Genomic DNA, 5,737 nt, shown 5'->3' with positions numbered 1-5,737 from the left:
AGCCACCATGTGGTTGCTGGGAATTGAACTCAGGACCTTTGGAAGAGCAGGCAATGCTCTTAACCTCTGAGCCATCTCTCCAGCCCCGATACAAGATCTTTTAATAAAAACTTGCAAACTCAATTGAACAACAGATGAAGAAGTTGGTTTTATTCCAAGGGTGGAGGTGTTCTGATTAATTTTTTTTTTAATCAGAGGGACGTAAGCTATAGTTATCTGGAAAGAGTAATAGCAATTGAGAAAATGCCTCTATGAGATTGCCTGCTGGAGGACCCATCTCACTGAGGGCAGTGCCATCTTTGGGCAGCTAGTAAGGAAGCAGTGGTCTTTCCTGGCCTCTGCTTCAGTTCCTGCCTCCAGGCTCCCGCCTTCAGCTCCACCCTTGACTTCTTTTTCAAGTTGTTTTTCACAGCTATAGAAAACTAATTAGAACAGGAGCTATCCAGCATATGCAAATCAGCAGAAAGGCCAGCATGAAAATAGAGTCAAGGACAGAAATCACATGGTCATCTCACAGATGCAAAATAAATGCTGATGAAGTTGAGCATTCTTTCATGGGAAAGCTTAGTAGACAGTGGGAACAGAAGGAGCTACTTAAAGAGGGTAGACGTGACAGCCGTGTAATGACATAAGGAATGGGGAAATCTGAAAATACTTCCTCAAAATTCAGGAATGAGACAATCATGCCTACTCTGTTCTTCCTCAGTGCTTGAATCATAGCTAAAGCAATAAAACGAGATACAAATAGGAAAGGAAAAGCCAAATTATCCCTATTTGTATATGATGTGATTCCCATACGTTAAATACTCCACCAGAAAACTCTTACACCTGAAAAACACTTCCACTAAGTAACAAGATAAAAGTAAACATAAGAACCCCATTCACAATAACTTAAAAAAACAAAGCCGAGGAATAAACCCACCAGGGAGGTGAAAGACCTTTACAGTGAAAATTTAAGGAAGAAAAGTTCTGTGGTGGCCTGAACGAAATGGGCCCCAAAGGGAGTGGCACTATCAGGAGGTGTGTCCTTGTTGGAGTAGGTGTGGTCTTGTTGGGGGAAGTGTGTCATTGTGGAGGCGGGCTTTGAAGTCTCATATATACTTGAGATACTGCCCAGTGTTGGCTCACTTCCTGTTGCTTGCAAGATGTAGATCTCTCAGCTCCTTCTCCAGCTCTGCCTGCCTGCTGCTGCTGAAAGACACCCCCCCCCCCGTGTGGGGAGACTCTCACTCAAGTCTCGGGATAACATGACCCCCCCAGTAACTCATGAGAGACTGTCCTTGCTGCAATCACACGAGGCTTTAATCGATGAGACAGGAACTGGGGCCGAGACTCATAACCCATGCAGGGGAAGAGTTCGACCCCCAGTGACCCGGAGAAGGGGTTTTTATAGGAAGAAACCACAGTCCAGTAATCCAAAAGGGGCAGAGAGGGTGTCACAAGGGGCCAATTCCCTGCCTCTCAAGATCACTCAAGGTCATAATCAGCTAGTTCCTGAAACACAGTATTCCAAAAAATACCTAATGATAATCACAAGGGGGAAACTCCGTGTTTCTCAAGATTATTCTCAAGATTACAATCTAACTTTATCTTCAGCTAGTTCCTGAAACACAGTCACTGAACTGGCTAATCCTAGATTTCTCTCTTCCTGCTTAGATTTTTGGCTCTTTTCTTCCTGCTTGGTGTGTGTGTGGGAAACCTGGATTTATCCAGGGTTTTCTTTGGGGATACCTGGATTTATCCAGGTCTTTCACTGCCACGTCCCACTATGATGATAATGGATGAAACCTCTGAACTATGAGTCATCACAGTTAAATGGTTTCCTTTATAAGAGGTTGCTGTGGTTGTGGTGTCTTCATAGCAACAGACACCCTAACTAAGACAAGTCCCAATGATATTCTTCAGATAATTAGGGGGGAAATTCTGTAATCTACGTGGAAGCATAACCATCTGAACAACCAAAGCAACAGAGCCAAATGAGCAACATTGGAGGCATAGGGACAAAAACAGGGCTGTATTAGAAATGGATGTAGATCAATGGAAGTGAATGAGAACCCAGACATGTCATACAGCTATGGCCACTTAAGTTTTGACAAAGATGTCAAAAACAAACATTGAGAAAATGTCTCTTCAACAAGTGGTTCTAGGAAAACCGAATTTCCACGAGTGGAACAATAAGACCAGATCTTTATCTTTTACTGTACGACGACGATGAATTAAAAATGGACCAGCGACCTTCATATGAGGCCTGACGCTCTGAAGCTGTGGGAAGAAAGCATATATAAGACACTTCAAAATTTAAAATGATGTGTAGAGCACAGGAAGTAATTCTAAGCGTTGACAAATGGAATTGCATGTAATTAATAAAACTTCGGCCAACAAAGGAGGTAACCACCTGACGAGACGGCCGACAGAAAAGGAGACAACTATGTGTCAGACAGGCTTAATATCTGGGATAGATGAAACATCTAACGAAAGTCCAGCACTAGGCATGAGAAGCCTGTTTTTGAGTTGTTGATCTGGGAAGTTCAAGAGAGCTCCAAAACAATAGAGGCTATTGCTGCTACCCTTGGTTGCTTCCCAGAGGTTGTAGTTCAGACACAGGACTTGGAAGATTCAAGCTGGTCCTGACCTGAATGCCTCTTCTGTAAGGACCAGCTTTTGTAGTACCAGAAGGTGCTATGCAAGGCACCAAGGGAGAGAAGCAGAGAACAGCCCTACCCAGGCATGATACCTATGAAACACACACACACACACACACACACACACACACACACACACACACACACACACACACACACACGACCAACATGGCAGGATATCTCAAAAGGTGCAGTAGTGGCACTCAAGTCTTGGCGATAACCAACAGTTGTCTGATTGGATGGAAACTTACCCAGCTTTCAAGGGCTAATGAGGTCGTTGATTTTACAATAGAACCTTCTACCACCAGGTACTGAGGTTTTCTCTTTCCTGCCAGCCAGCTCCCAAATAGTGACATGGAGACTTCAGCCATTTTAGATTCCTCTGTTGAGAGTTCTCTGTTTAGGTCTGTACTCCATTTTTTTTATTGTATTGTGTGTTCTTTTGGTGTCCAATATCTCGAGTTCTTTGTTTATTTTGGAGATCAGACCTCTGTCTGATGTGGGGTTAGTGAAGATCTTTTCCCATTCTGTAGGCTGTCGTTTTGTCTTGTTGACCGTGTCCTTTGCTTTACAGCAGCTTTTCAGTTTCAGGAGGTCCCTTTTATTAATTGTTTCTCTCAGTGTCTGTGCTGCTGGGGTTCTATTTAGGAAGTGGTTCCCTGTGCCAATGTGTTCAAGTGTACTTTCCACTTTCTCTTCTATGGGGTTCAGTATGGCTGGCTTTATGTTGAGGTCTTTGATCCATTTGGACTTGAGTTTTGTGCATGGTGATAGATATGGGTCTATTTTCATTCTTCTACATGTGGATATCCAGTTATGCCAGCACCACTTGTTAAATATGTTTCTTTTTTCCATTTGATATTTTTTGCTTCTTTATCAAAGATCAGGTGTTCGAAGATCTGTGGATTGATATCTGGGTCTTCTATTCGGTTCCATTGGTCCTCCTGTCTGTTCTTATACCAATGCCAGGCTGTTTTCAGTACTGTAGCTCTGTAGTAGAGCTTGAAGTCAGGGATTGTGATGCCTCCGGAAGATCTTTTATTGTACAGGATTGTTTTGGCTATCCTGGATTTTTTGCTTTTCCATATGAAGTTGAGTACCGTTCTTTCGAGGTTTTTGAAGAATTTTGCTGGGATTTTGATGGGCATTGCGTTGAATCTGTAGATTGCTTTTGGTAAGAGTGGTTTATATTTGTATCGATGATTAAAGTTAAGGAAACATGTTAGGATGACATTATTTGAATTTTAAATTTCAATTATTTAGATATATATGTACATCCATATGTTGTTGGCACATACACACATGTATGGCAAAATTAATACCTTAGATCTAAAATTTAGTTACTCTATCTTAGCATTATAACTTCTATTTTTGATTTTAAGGTCTGAGGACAAAGGTTTTAAGATAAACTCTTTGTAGCAATGTATTTGAAAGGGATTTAGATCTAGAACCTTATGTATTTATTATTTCTCTTCATATTTTTCATGATTAATAACCATTAGGTAAATGAATGCTTTTTCTGTCCTGTCTGGTCCCAAGGCTCTTTTAAAATAATCACTCAGAGGCTAAATATTAATTATAAACTATTTGGTCTATTAGCTCAGGCTTATTATTAACTAGCTCTTACAACTAAATTAATCCATGTCTATTAGTCTATATTTTACAATGAGGCCCTTGGCTTGTTATCGCACATGTTGCTTCCCTGGTGGCTGCTGGCATCTCCCCGACTCTGTCATTCTTTCTATATCTTTGTTTGGATTTACTGCCCGGCTCTATTCTGCCTGGCTATTGGCCACATCAACTTCTTTATTAACAAATGGTAATAAAACATATTCACAGTATAGAAAAGGACATCCCATATCACTAGCCTGCTGTGCATTTGTATTTATTATCTTTTTTCTTAATGGTACAGAAGAGCCCCTGAGATCAGGAAAGACACCAAAGCAAAATTTCCTTAATTCTTGCCTAAAATCCATTTTAAAGCAGATGAAGTGTATTTTTGTTTTGTTTTGATTTGTTTTGTTTTTTGAGACAGGGTTTGAATGAGCTTTTTAGACCAGGCTGGCCTCGAACTCACAGGGATTCACTTGCTTCTGCCTCCCGAGTGCTGGGATTAAAGGCGTGCACCATCACCGTCTGGCCAATGAAGTGTTTTATAATATATAAGGATGTTTAGTTTAAAAATGCATGTATCTGTGGTATGTATGTATGTATGTATGCATGTTGTGTGTGGTGTGTGTATGTGTGTGTGCTTGTGTGAACCTTGGGGGTGTTGGTCATTGTCCTTCTGCCTTGTCTGAGGCAAGTTTCTGCTGCTGGTCATGTGAGCTTTTTTGGAGATGCTTCCATCTCTTCACAGACTCCAGGACATGCTGGGATTACCATCCCTTTAGTACTGAGTTAGGCTTTATTTGGAGTCTGGGGACCTGGTCTCAGGTTATTGGATGTGTGCAGTAAGTACTTTTACACACCAAACCATCTCTTTTCCCCAAAGATGTTTGTATTTAAAAACATTGACTCATATATACTCATTTGTATTTTTTCTTATCAGTGTAGTATTTACTTTAAACCAAAGAATATAGACTTCAAAGTAATCCAGTGTTTCAACTGAAATTTTCTCTTCTTATCAGAAAAGAATAATTTTAAGATAAATCTTAAAATTATTCTTTTAATAATAATTTTAAGATTATTATTAAATTAATAAGAGGATTGTTAAGAGGATGTTAGAGTTAGTTTATCTGGGAAAATTGGGGTGGTGACAATTAAGGTGGCACTTTCTATCATAGAGGCTGTATGACCCAGGGACCTAGGATAGAATCAAACAGGACTGGGGGAAAATGTCAATGTAATGATGCCTGACAATATTCTGCTATATTCATAGATTGGTGCCTAGTCCAGTTCTCATCAGAGAGGTTTCATCCAGCAACTGGTGCAAACAGATGCAGAGACCCACATTCAAACATTAGGCCGGGCTCAGAGAGTCCTGCAGAAGAGCTGGGGAAGGATTGTAGGAGCCAGGAGGGTCAAGGACATTACAAGGAAAGGCAACCCACTGACTGGGAGAAGATCTTCACCAACCCCGCAACAGACAAAGG

At 40.9% G+C, this 5,737-nt stretch overlaps 1 pseudogene; it reads left to right on the top strand.

Annotated features, from left to right (window-relative positions):
- Positions 1–5,737, top strand: part of LOC101983474 — an 11,756-nt pseudogene that overhangs the window by 953 nt on the left and 5,066 nt on the right.

The sequence above is a fragment of the Microtus ochrogaster genome, unplaced genomic scaffold, assembly GCF_000317375.1.
Source record: "Microtus ochrogaster isolate Prairie Vole_2 unplaced genomic scaffold, MicOch1.0 UNK1, whole genome shotgun sequence".
NCBI lineage: Eukaryota > Metazoa > Chordata > Mammalia > Rodentia > Cricetidae > Microtus > Microtus ochrogaster.
The sequence above is the reverse complement of the archived record's forward strand: the minus strand, read 5'-3'. Positions and strand labels throughout refer to the sequence as shown.